The sequence below is a fragment of the Gopherus evgoodei genome, chromosome 7 (genome assembly GCF_007399415.2).
Source record: "Gopherus evgoodei ecotype Sinaloan lineage chromosome 7, rGopEvg1_v1.p, whole genome shotgun sequence".
NCBI classification, from domain to species: domain Eukaryota; kingdom Metazoa; phylum Chordata; order Testudines; family Testudinidae; genus Gopherus; species Gopherus evgoodei.
Genome location: NC_044328.1, coordinates 61,001,755 through 61,015,215, shown reverse-complemented (window position 1 = coordinate 61,015,215; position 13,461 = coordinate 61,001,755).

Here is a 13,461-nt window from a genome sequence, read left to right as displayed (position 1 = left end):
CAGGATAAAGTTACCCTTCCTGTAAGTCTGAGCTACATTTTTTGTTTCTAGAGGAATAACTTTGCATTTGGCTGCATTCAAACACATTTTGTTTGAAATGGCCTACCTTACCTTTTATGTACTTGGAAACTGTTCTCCTGTCTTCTCTTCGCCAGATTAAACAAACCCATTTTTTGCAATCTTCCCTCAGATCATGTTTTGTAGACCTTTTAATAATGGTTTCTCTTCTTTGGACTTTTCTCCCATTTGTCCATATCTTTCCTGAAATGTGGCACCCAGAACTGGATACAGTACTCTAGTTGAGGAGTAATCAGCGCAGAGCAGAGTGGAAGAATTACTTCTTGTATCTTGCTTACAACACTCATGCTAACACTCTGACAACCTCATGAAAACTAGGTTGTGATCCTAGGGTGACCAGATAGCAAGGGTGAAAAATTGGGATGGGGTGGGGGATAATTGGCACTTATATAAGACAAAGCCCCAAATATCAGGACTGTCCCTATAAAATTGGGACATCTGGTCACCCTGTGAGATCTACTTTGGGGTCCCAACCCACAGTTTGAGAACTACTGAACTAGCCTATAATTATCCAGGTCATCTCACTTACCCTTTGAGAATATTGGCACAATATTATCCCTCTTCCAGTCTTCTGGCATTTTGCTAGTATTCCAAGACTTATTAAAAAAAAAAAATCATAGCTCACCAATCTTCTCAACCAGTTCTAATAGGAATCTTGGGTGCAAGCTTTTTAGGCCTGCTGAAATGAAAATATTTATCCCTACTTGATATACATCTTCAGTTCCTAATGGATGGGAAAGTACTTCAGCTGCATACAAGTACATCATTCTGTTTCTTTCCAAATACAAAGCAGAAATATTTATCGAATGCTTCTCTGCTATTTTAGTGGTTCTCAGACTCTGGGTGATGACCCCATTTTAATGTGGTCACTAGGGCTGGCAGTTAAGACTTGTTGGGGTCCAGGGCAGAAGCTGAAGGTTGAGCCCCAGTGCCTGAGATGAAGCCTTCAGCCCTGGGTTGCAGAGTGTAGGCTTTGGCTTCAGCCCTGGGCAGTGGGGCTCAGGTAGGGTCAGGCTCTGGTCCCCACTCCTGGGGTCATGTAGTAATTTTTGTCGTCAGTCCGTCATTGTTGTGCAGTGAAGTTTGAGAACCGCTGTTCTACATAATTAACAATTTTACTATCTTTATCTAGTAATAGGCCTATACTATTGCCAAGATTTCTTTTGCACCTAACATACATAATCTCCTTATTTGTGCTCAGCCCTGATAGCCATGGATATGTCTCCCCATGTAGTTTCAGCTTCCCTTATCAGTTTTCTGGGATTCATAACTTCTAATTTATATTAATTACTATCCATTTCCACTTTCCCTTATTTATTTATATTGCTGCTTTATTTCTAAATTGTTATTTTGACTACCCCACTGAATCAAGATGGGCTTTTTGCTAAAGATCTCTTTCTGGATTGTGGAAGTGTGGCTTTTTTTGGCAACCTAATGAACTCCCAATTTTTATTCATATTTTTTGGTCTACATTTTTCTTCCCAGTCCATTTCACTCATTTTTCTCAGCTTTGGGATATTAGTGCTTTTGAAGCACCAAGTATATGTACTACTAGTTGATACTGTCTTCTCTTTGCCCAGATTGAATGTAATCAGGTCATGATCACTTGTTCCTAGACAATTACCACCTTCCAGTCCAGTGATTAGTTCATCTTCATGTGTCATAATGAGGTTCAAAAGAGGTACCATGTGTTGGGCTCAATACCATTTGTGTAAAACTTTCTGTAATTTTTAGAAACGCTAATGAATTACTACTGGATGTGTGAGACCTCCAACATATGTCTCCCACAATGAAATCCTCTATAATACACTACAGTATTTCTTTCCACATAGACCCATCTTCAAGCGGTAACTCATTCTGTTCCCTGGTTTGATTCAGTGGTCTGTAACAGACTCCAGGGCCCCTTCTGCCTTAGTTTGTTAGCACTTTGATCCCTATTCATTGATGATGCTGTGGTTGAGTTACTAATTAATTTAAAACAGGTAATGGTGTCTTTAATAAAGAATGCCAGTTACTAAGGAATGTATATTTCAACTGAGAAGCTCAGTGTTCAACAAATATTCATTACTCTGTCAAGGCCTCCATGTGGTATAAATAGATGTGGCAAGATTAGTTCAATTCTGCACTTGTAAATTACTGGAAAACAAAGATGATTATGTAAATTCAATTAAAGAAAAATCTGTTACAGGTGATGAATGCAATCATCATGGTCTGATTTTTATATACAAACAGCCTTGGATAGGAAATCAGCATGGTAGAAGATAAAACACTGGTGCCTAAATTTTCAAACAGCTACCTAAATTTATGCACCTAAATAAAAGTTGCTTTATTTTCAGATGTGTAGAGTACCCTCAGCACCCAAGTACCTTAATTACTTGCAATTAAACTGGTGCAGATTCCTGTGTATATGCTCTGATTTGCATTTGGCTTTAACTTTTTCCCGGTGGATTTAAACTGAAATAAGACTGTCCACACCCCAGTTTCACCACATCAGTTTAATTTCAGATGTTAGGGTAAACCAATGCAACTTTCTTGTGTGGCCAAGGCCTATGTGGTAGATCTATTATGTGCTTTATTGGTCACTGAAGCTGTTGTGGAGTTTTAAATAAAAATAATTTTGGATATTTAAATAGTGGTTACCATGATAAAGCACTCCAGTGTGCAACATGGATATTGATACATTTAAATTGTGAGATCTAAAACCCCACCTCATGCATTTGTTCAAATGCACTTAAGAAGGTAAATCCCTAACTGGAAAGCATATTGGATGTGGTGATATGGTGAGGATTAAAGATATAGCTGAGGATCCCAAAGCATTCTACAGACAATGAATATGGGGGCCTCAATTCTCCTCTCAGGTAGATGACTATTCCCTATCTTACAAATAGGGAAAGGGAGGGGGAAGCTTAGAGACAGACATTTTCAACTTGGGTGTGCAAAGTTTAAGTACTAAATCAATATTTAGGCCCCACTTCAGGATAGCACTTAAGCATGTGCTTAAGTCCCTTTGTATTCAGGCCAGCTATGGGCATCAAGCATTTCCTTAAGTGTTGTCCTGGATAGGCATGCTGTCCTGATTTGTGTCTCAAGTACCTGAAAAAGACCTTGATCCCCAAAACACTTAAGCAGGTGCTTAACTTTAAGTATGTGAACAGTCTCATAGAAGTTAATTAGCCTTCTCAAATAACTTAGGCATGTGAGGTGTTGCAAGAGCAGAGCTGAAGTGTGATACGATTTTTTTCAAAGGAGCTACAGCTCCCAACACCGTGGCTTGTGCAATATCATACAGGAATCCTGCAGCAGAACTGGGAACAGAGTGGAATACTAAATACTCCACAGAATAACAGGTGCACAATTACTTTAGTTTAATGAATTGTTCACTTATGATGATTTTTTCATGTATTTAGATTTTAATTGTCAAGTAAAATGTTGAGTCTTGGCTTGGAATTTTCTTCCCCATTGTATCTAAGGCCTGGTCTACGCTAGGGGAGGGGGAATCGATCTAAGATATGCAACTTCAGCTATGAGAATAGTGTAGCTGAAGTCGACGTATCTTAGATTGACTAACTTCACGGCCTCGCGGTGGCTACTGCTCCCCCATCGCCTCTGCTTCCGCCTCTGGCCCTGGTGGATTTCTAGAGTCGACGGGGAACGCATTCGAGGATTGATCACTACCCGCCAGATCAGTGGGTAGTGTAAACATACCCGAAGTTGCAAAGATGGAGATTTGAGTTGGAGTTTTAATCTTGAAAAAAAAATTATTTAAGTTATACTGTATCTGTTCTATGGCTGTGGTGCATTTTATAGTCTTGCAATGCTATGTTCAATTTGCTGATTGTTATATGACACAATTAGTATGCTTTTTTTATGAACTGATAGTGGATTGGTACAATATTGCTTTAGCAGAAGACTAAAATTATCTAAAATATTATCTTGTATAGAACTTGTATCTTAACTATCAGTTTCATATATATATAGATATAGATATAGATAGATATAAAAAAAACTAATTTTCCCTCCTACTTTTTAGTGAGCTATCCCATAGCACATTTCATATAACTCTTTCAAGAGGTGATACTTACTACCCAAGGCCTTTGCCATGAGCTCCCATTAACGCCTTCTGATCTTAAATCTATAGGCTTTGAAAGCAAAGGGATGTTTTATTTTGTCTTGTTCTACCACTAGGTGGCACCAAAGGATTGTCCATTGCTCAGTTGACAGCTGCTAAGAGCAAGTCCCAATGATAGACTTGCAAATGCATTTTCATTAACGTTCAGAGCAGAAACCTTTTACAACTTTTATTAACTGCATGTGAATTCTAAGTAAAATTCTAATACTGTTTCTATGTAATGCTCGTAGTTCTCCCTCAGTTACACTGCATTCATCTCATCCCACTGATATAGTCTCTGGCGGTACTAAAAGTGACCGCATATTGATTTGCATGACTTGCTAAAAAGAAGCCTAGATTAGTGTTTTGCCATGGGAGGTGTCGGACAGTATTATTAATCTAATAAAATTTGACTAAGTGCAATCGCACTACTACATTATCATAATCTAATTTAAAGATGACATGGGAGATGTTATAACAGTGGAAATACATGTGCAAGAGTCTTTTTGATTCAACTCATCTTCTAAAAGCCTTGAGCAATTCTAATTTTCCTTGTTCGAAGAGGAAAAGAGTGCTTCTAAAAGACACTGTAGATAGTTTTGTTAATAAACTGTGCTAAGAAAGGTCACCATGCTCTTAAGGACAGAAGTTTAAACCTTGATGTTTATAGTGAGGATTTTATTATGCCCTCTGTAGCCAACATTGAATTCTTCTGGCATGAGATATGAATGCATTGAAAGAATACAAGTGGCAGCATTATTTGTTAATGTGGATGTAATTCCAAATGCAATACAGGTGTTTAACATTCTTTACAGATTCTATTTTTTTTTAGTGTTACCAAATATTCCCCACTAAAATAAAATCCAATTTTAAAGTTGTTCCAGCTGTTCAGCAAGCCTTTTTGTTTAGTCTTGTGATATAATTATTTGTTCCAGACCCACAGCTGATGTACATTGATTTTACTGTTGTGATACTGAGGATTTGTCCTCTTGTTTGGAAAAATTAAATTAAAAATACTTGGAGAAGAGGCACCCAAGACACAACTATTGTTCTTTCTTATGATCCTGTAAGATTTCAGCAGGTGGCAGAACTTCAGTATTTAAGGACTTTCAGAAAAGTGTATTTATATAAACTTGCAATGATCACTTTATTACAGAACCCACTTTGCTCAGTTCTGAAAATTCCCAATGTAAAAAGCACTTCTCCACAGATTAAAACTAGATAGGTTCAGACTAGAGTCTCAAATCTACAACCTTTTGAATTTTGAAAGAGTTGAAGTTGAAATCCCCAGATCTTAATCTACCTGGTTTGGAGTTTGATCCAAAACAAGAAAGAGTCTAATTCCCAGTTCCAGTTTTAAGGAAGGCATCACATCAATATAGGTGAATTTATGAGATTTTTTCACCATTTATGATGGCAGAAGTCTTGTGAGATCAACTGATTTCAGAAGATTTCTGCAACTTTGGGCCAAAATCTTTAGAAGATCCCACAGTATTTTGGCACTGTCAAATCCAAATGGGAACCGAGATGACAATCTTAAAAAGCCCTAGTGAAAACCTTCTCTTATTTTAACTGATGTTTCTGAGAATACCCTCTATTTTCTAGTACACTCTTACTGTGGGATAGTCTCTTAAGGGTGTCCTGACATCATGCTGTCATTAAATCCTCTGAACAAGACTGCACAAGATTCTTTTACAACATGAGATCCATTTTATGCTTCCCTCCCCCATTACAAATAGCTGTAGAGCCAATCAGCAGGAGCGCAATAAATCAGATGCACTGACAGCAGCATAAACATTGCTCACCTAACTACCTCCTGTGTGGATTAACAGTGAGAATTGAATATGGGTCCTCTGGATCAAAAGCATGAGTGTCTAGTGTTTGAGCTAAAAGTTCCACCCAGGTACATTAGTTCAGAGGCAGTAACAGCCTCACAAACTTTACTATGAGGTCTAACCACTAGTCAGACACACCCATCCAGCTGTTAATGCAGGTTTCTTTCTCTCTCTCTCTCATACCACAGGAACCAATTAACAGCTGGATTGGAAGGGGAGCACCAAGGTGACTGGAAAGAGGGAAGGCCATGGGGTAGGGGTAGGGGCACAGTCTGCAGGGAGAAGTGACATAGCTACACTCACCTCAGGCACTAGTTACCATGAGTCAGCATAAAGTGCTTTTTTTCCTTAGGGCTGAGAGCTCCCTTCAGGAGTAGCCATTCCACGTAGGTGTCACCTGACCAAACCTCAGCTCCAGACACCCAAGTGCTTAAGATGAGCTAGGTTAGACTTTCATGCTCTGCATCTGTTCTGTCAAACCCCTCATTCTTTAAGAATGTCTCCTTCTTGTCTCTTCAGTAAGTCTTCTGTAGGCCAAGGACCAGGACAACCTCCCAAACCCAGAGTCACGCTGCCCCTCCCCTATGCAGGTAGTATACAGTGCCACGCATACAACCAGAGAGCTTAACAAATAGCAATTACAACAGTGATGCTATTCAGCTGATGCTAGGGGAGGTACAGTCTAGCGGCTCCTCCCTACAGGAACATGGAGAGGAGTAAAGGCAGAGAGGTTTCTCAGCCAACTGAGAAAAGAAAGTATGGACAGGAAATGGTGTATTAAAACTGGTTGCTCCCTTTGTTGACATGCCCCCCAAATGGGGCTTTACCTCATACCCAACTCCTAGAGAAGGGGCACTCCCACCTTCATGTCTTAGTGGTGTTCAGTATGCTCTTGTTGTACAAGATGTCTCCTCCTCATATTGCATCATGATGCCACCAACAGTGGGAGATGGCAGAGACGCAGGCCTGGATGACTGCAATGCTTTGTGGATGGAGAAGGCCCAGCACAATGGAAAAAGCAGAAGGCAGTGTGGGGAGTGGCAGCAAGAAAGTAAGTGGATTGACCTCAACTCTGGCAAAAACAACAACAAAAACCCCTGCCTCTAGGAAGGAGAATCTATTGGCAGGAATGTGATTTAGAGGCTAATGATGAGATGCTGGAATTTGACAGGTTGGGGGAGGTTCCAAGGGAGCCTAACTGGGAGTGATCTTTAAGCTTTGGGTGGGGCGGAGTCTTTGGAGCAGCATCAGGTGTGATTGGAAAGTTTATTGTGGACATTGTAAAGAACAGGGAAATGGGGGGGATTGAAACATTCTCTGTCACAGGTAATGTAGGTGAAAGGGGTAGGATGAGGTCATATCATATGGCCGGGTGGAGAAGGACTGGGTGGGGCCTGATTGTAGAGAGATAGTAGTAGCTAATGTATCTGGGCTGAAGCAGGAGAGCTCCTGGGCCGTTCTTGGTATTGGAAACAAAATGTTTTCTGTGTCTTGGACCTGATTTCAGGGGCATTACTCCAAGGATGAATCTGCCCCCACATTATTGTTTGTTTGGAAAAAAAAAAACACAACTCAAGCAGTTTTAGCTCAAATGTACTAAAGCAAAACTGCTTGTTATCAATGTTCTTAGTCAGTCAAAGTCCCAGCTTACAACTGTTTGTTTTGCAAATGCAACAAATCCAAGATGATAAACTGAATGTAAACAAAATTAAGTACACCCCCTCCCTCAGCATAACCCATTCAAGAGGCAGTTCTTCCTCTCCACAAGCAACGTGCTGTGCATTTTGTTTTACTTACACAAGCCTAGCTGCACTGTGTAGCCTTGTTGGGGTTTACAAATAGATGCAGTTTGTAGTTGTCATAACCTAGTCCCAGATTTGGACCTTAGCATCCAAAATATGGGGGTTAGCATGAAAACTTCCAAGCTTAGTTACCAGCTTGGACCTGGTAAAGCTGCCACCACCCAAAAAATTAGAGTGTTTTGGGGCACTCTGGTCCCCCAAAAAACCTTCCCTGGGGACCCCAAGACCCAAATCCCTTGAGTCTCACAACAAAGGGAAATAAACCTTTTCCCTTCCCCCCTCCAGGTGTTCCTGGAGAGATACACAGAAGCAAGCTCCGTGAATCTAAACAGAGGGATTCCACCCTCTTTATTTCCAGTCCTGAAAACAGAAGTACTTCCCTCTTCACCCAGAGGGTATGCAAAGTCAGGCTAGTAAATCTAACACACACAGATTTCCCCCTGACTTCTTCCTCCCACCAATTCCCTGGTGAGCACAGACTCAATTCCCTGGAGTTCCCCACTAAAGAAAAACTCCAACAGGTCTTAAAAAGAAAGCTTTATAAGAAGAAAGAAAAAATACATAAAAATGGTCTGTCTGTATTAAGGTGACAAGTACAGGGTCAATTGCTTAAAAGAAATATGAATAAACAGCCTTATTCAAAAAGAATACAATTCAAAGCACTCCAGCAACTACACACATGTAAATACAAAAAAAACATATAAATCACTATCTGATCTTTTGTACTTACAACTGGGAAACAGAAGATTAGAAAGCAAGAAACAGAAATCCTCTCATAGCCGAGAGAGAGACAGGCAGAAGACAAAGAACTCAGACACAAACTTCCCTCCACTCAGATTTGAAAAAGTCTGGTTTCCTGATTGGTCCTCTGGTCAGGTGTTTCAGGTTACTTCTTTCCAGGTGTAAGAGACATTAACCCTTAGCTATCTGTTTATGACAGTAGTGCGTATGGGAGAGGGTTGAAGTAGAAACCACATCACAATCTGAACTGTAGCATTTGTTGTGATTGTGTTAATGTGTGTGCCTTTAAGCCCCATGCTTGCATAATGCCAGGCTTTTGGTCTGAGATTCAGGCTCTTGTAGAGGTTTCTCCATGCTGTCTCTAAAATCTGAGGAGTCTTGGTGCTACAGCTGTGTAAGTGACATTGAACAGAGCAGAAGAGGGATAGACAAACAAATTCTGTTAAGGCAGAATACTAAGGAGACAGTTCTTGAGCTCTGAGACAGTGGTCCACACTCACCCTGAAGTAGGGGAATAGGTTATTGAGATTTGACATACTTTACATCAAACAGAAACTTTGGGGGGAAAAGGTCCGAGAAATAACTAGGAGAAAAATCTCTGGCTTTTCAATTTGTGTGTGTGTGTGTACACAATGTATGTCTCTATGCACATATACACTCATTAGGGAGGCAGTCTAAAACACACCAGTGGGTTGAGGTGTGCAGTTCTAGAGGTAGTAAAGCTGAAGTGTAGCTATGCATTAGGATTTCAGTACCTTGTCATCCAAAGGGCATTGAAAACAGTGCTCTTTTGGCCCCCTGTAGCCAGTTCCTCCTTGTTTAATGGGTGAAGAATAGGCTCAGTTACTGTCCTTAGTAGAAAACTATTTTACATGCTGTATATGCTCTGCTTAATCCAGCTTCTTGGCTGAAAACATACACCAGTTTTGGAAGAGTTGGATTATGTGCAAGTTAATTTCCTGTCAGATATCCAGTCCTCATTGGAGAGGGAGACCACCACCACTTCCAAGAGATACCTGTCCCAAGCAGGATGCCCAGCACTCGGGGGAATGAACAGGAATCCCCTGATTCCTGATTCAGCACCAGCCCCCACTCCCCCTTTTGTTCAGAATGGTAGATGAAAAGAGAGAAGTTGCCTTGGATATAATGACTTGAACAAGAAGAGACTGGTAATAATGTTTACATGTAGCATATCATTTAGCCACTAGAGGTCCCTGGGAGCTTTATAGCATGCTGGGCATGACATGCTCCCTGGCAAATCAAGTAGATGAAGCTGGAACCTGAGCTGTGTGGGAGCCTTGATGTCAGTGAACCAAGTTAAGCAAGTGTGTTAGTCTTTGTAACATAGAGGACTATATCTTGGCTTTCTCGCTATATAGTTGCCATGCAGGCTCTATCTATATTTACATATAGCAGCTCATCATAGGTAACAGACATGTCATGGAATCTTCCTCACGTCTGTGAAGTATTATGGATTTGAGAGAGAGCAGGTAAGAAGCAACAAGAAATAAACCTGGAGATAGCTATTAAAGCTAGAACTAGTTACCAGCAGAAAATAAATCCAAGTGCGTTGACATAGATGGTTCTGTGTTGTTTATTTTGAAGACCAAGTCCATTATTAAGCACCACAATAAGGATATAATGCTGTCTATTTGGCCTGTACTTATTCATTCCCATGTTTAAAAAGCTCCAGATTTGTTCATTTGTATCCAGTCTTAACACCTAAAACTGAAATTTCCTGTTAAGTGGGGGGAGGGAGGGGAGAAGGACAAGCCAAGAGCAGCTGTTCAGCTCATTCTAACGCTCAAGTGTCATTGTTTTCAACCACACTTGAGACACATGCGTTTGAATATCCAGCTATTTTCACCCACTTGGACTAAAAATATGTGGCTGGGAAAGATGGATGTGTGTCTTTGAGAAGAGGTCACTGAGAAATTGAAATGTGTGGAGATAGAGGTTGAGGGAAAAACCCTGTCACAATTCTAATTTTCACTTACCTCTTACTTAAAATGTATCCATCAGAGTGGGAAGAGGGACACAACAGCTACTAAAATTACCAAGTGGAAATCATTTTTAGCAGGCGCAAGTGTTTTGTGGTTTTCCTGCTCTCTCTATCCACCACTGCCTCACCCTCTACTCACTGCTGTATCCTCCAGAGAAGCTGTAGAGTCGCTGGTGTCTCTCTAATAGCAGCCACTGGAAGAGCCAGACATAATCTGTTTGTGATATGTGTCAGCTGGAACATGAGCTTCCAGGGGGACCTCAGCCCATAGGAGGGGTTCTGAACAAGGCCTAGCACAGCCCTCAGAGGAGTCACTAATCCAGCCCCACCACTGGCACAGCTGATGTGTGGAGGTCCTTTGAGAGATGGAGGAGTGCGATGAGGAGGCAGCTGCTAATATTTAGGGTTTGCTGGAGTAATAAATTGTACATTAGTGCTAACCAGCACAGGGCCAAATGAGGCAGTGTCTTGGATTTTTTTTCTGCCAAAATTCAGTATGTGGTTAGGGTTTTATTTTTTTGGAAGCGATGTTACTGTTAGATTGATGATTGCCAAGGCCAAATAAAGTGCAAAGAGTCCTCTGAAAGAGCTGTGTAACTCTGTACATTAAGAGTCACGGGATGCCAGCACATAACCACACTGCTGCAGACTGTCACAGGACAAGGTCATACAGCCAAACTCTCAGAAAGCTTTCAATGCTTCCCTTTTGTATTACCAATGTTCTTGTTCACATTGCATGAGTGAAATATTTTAAGATCTGTTTTTCTTGAGCATGTCAAGGGCTGTGTAGCCACACTTGGATGGTTATGTGTGTGAGCTGGGTGTGAGAGGGCTGGCTATAAAGAAGTATAGAAGATGTAACTTGGATCCAGCATTCAAGTTACACCCAATGCTCAGTTACACCCTATATTCCACACCCTAAGTGTGAAATGTTTGTTGAAATGATATTATGCATGTCTTCACCCACTAACACGTGGCCCTGTTGACTCCCTTGTGTTCACGAACACTGAACACATGTTCAATGCTGTAAAAACAAAGCATATTGTTACATCATGCACACAACAGTGTGTGCATTTATTACTCTTTATGATCACGCATTCTGTTCCAGTTATTTAAATTACAGTAGCACCTAGAGATCCCAGTTGGAACCGGGGTGCCAGTGTACTGGGCTCTGTATTTATGAATAGTGAGAGATAGCCCCATCACAAAGAGCTTAGAATCTAAGTAGACAAAGAGTGTGGGAGAATGGAGGTCTTATTATCCCCATTTCATAGATGGGAAAATGAGACACAGAAAGGTTAAGGATTTCTCCAGGGTCACACAGAAAGCCAGTGGTAAAGCTCAGAATTAAATCCAGGTCTCACTGAGATCCAATCCACTGTCTTAACAGCAAGACCAACCTTGTCTTCCTGGAGTCCTTAAATTATGTACATTAGAGCTTGATTTGGCACCAAGACCCACACATTATTCCACTTTTGGTAACGGGCATTATCTACTTGATTTACCTGAATGAACAGCTAATTGTAGCTTAAGTTAATTGCAAACTGTATCACAAAAACATATATATACAGGAATTGCCACCACTAAATTACAGCTGCCTCTGTGGTGGAACAAAGCAGCCATTTATGAACAAATCTTATGATCCTATGACCACTGGAGTCAATGAAACACTTCCATTCACTCCAGCAGACACTGGATTGAGTCCTACAGTACAGAGCAATAAAACATAATGGTATTGTATAGGAACAGTAATCTATATCCAAAGCAGTATTTCAAATAGTTCCTTATAACTTAGATTGGAATTTGGTCCAGCACTGATGCTAACAGCATATCACTGAAAAAAGTCATGGGATCATTAATGGTAACAGTTCTTCCACAATAGTTGTTTTGAATTCTCTTCAGTATCCTGTTACAGGGAGGAATGAAAAAGTACCCTGCAAATTTCTCTGTGGTTAGCCCAAAAGCCCGCTGTTATTTCTCTCTCTTTCTCACACCAACACACACTGTTTCTCTCTCATATGGGAAGAAGATAAAACATTTTAAAAAATCTGGACAATAATGGCCCAGATCATTGTCAGGGGGCCAATGAGTGCACAGAACAAATCAGGAAGGGGACAGCAAAGAAGGCCTTAAGCTTTCTTGATCCTGGGCTGGTTATGGGCCGGCCAGTCCCCTGAGGTAAGACCAAGCAGGCAGCCTGAGAGCAACTCTAATTTGCACCAGTTGCCAATAGTCCCAGTATGTGGCTATGGCAGCCAATAATCACTGGGGTGCAGGAACACCCAGACTATCTCTCTACATTGGCTGCAGAGAGGTGAAACGCGGTAGACACTGCTACCCCAGCTTTATATGCCAAGAGGATCCTCCAGCGCTGGGATCATTCTCTGAGAGCTGGCTTTTGGAGTCTCTACACCAACAGGGCACCAGAAGCTAGCTGCATCACAGCTTTGTATCTGGCCCTAAATACACCCACCCAGCCTAGCCTTAAGAAGGAAGGGCAATGGAGAGTTTCATGAACTGTCTTATTTGAAGCGCAGATGTACTCGGATGCCATCGTTCTCTCTATTAAGCCTTTCTTCTATTCAGCATCATTTTCATAGCTGCAGTGCCAAAAGCCCTGAGAGTTTGGAGACAGGCTGAAGGAATCCCCATGAGGCCTTAGTCCAAGGGTAAAGACTTCTGGCTAGGCAGGTGTGGTTCCCTGTCATCTCACAATGGAAGGTGTAGCAGACTGTAGTTATTCCTGTCTTTCCTTTGCAGGCAGTTACATGTACTGATCAGCAAGGGCAGCACATCATGATGGGAGAAGAAACCCACCTGTTTGGCAAAAATCCTTGCCCTCAGCTGCTAGTGTACAGAATGTTCCCATTGCAGTTTGATTAGCCAGGAACAGAT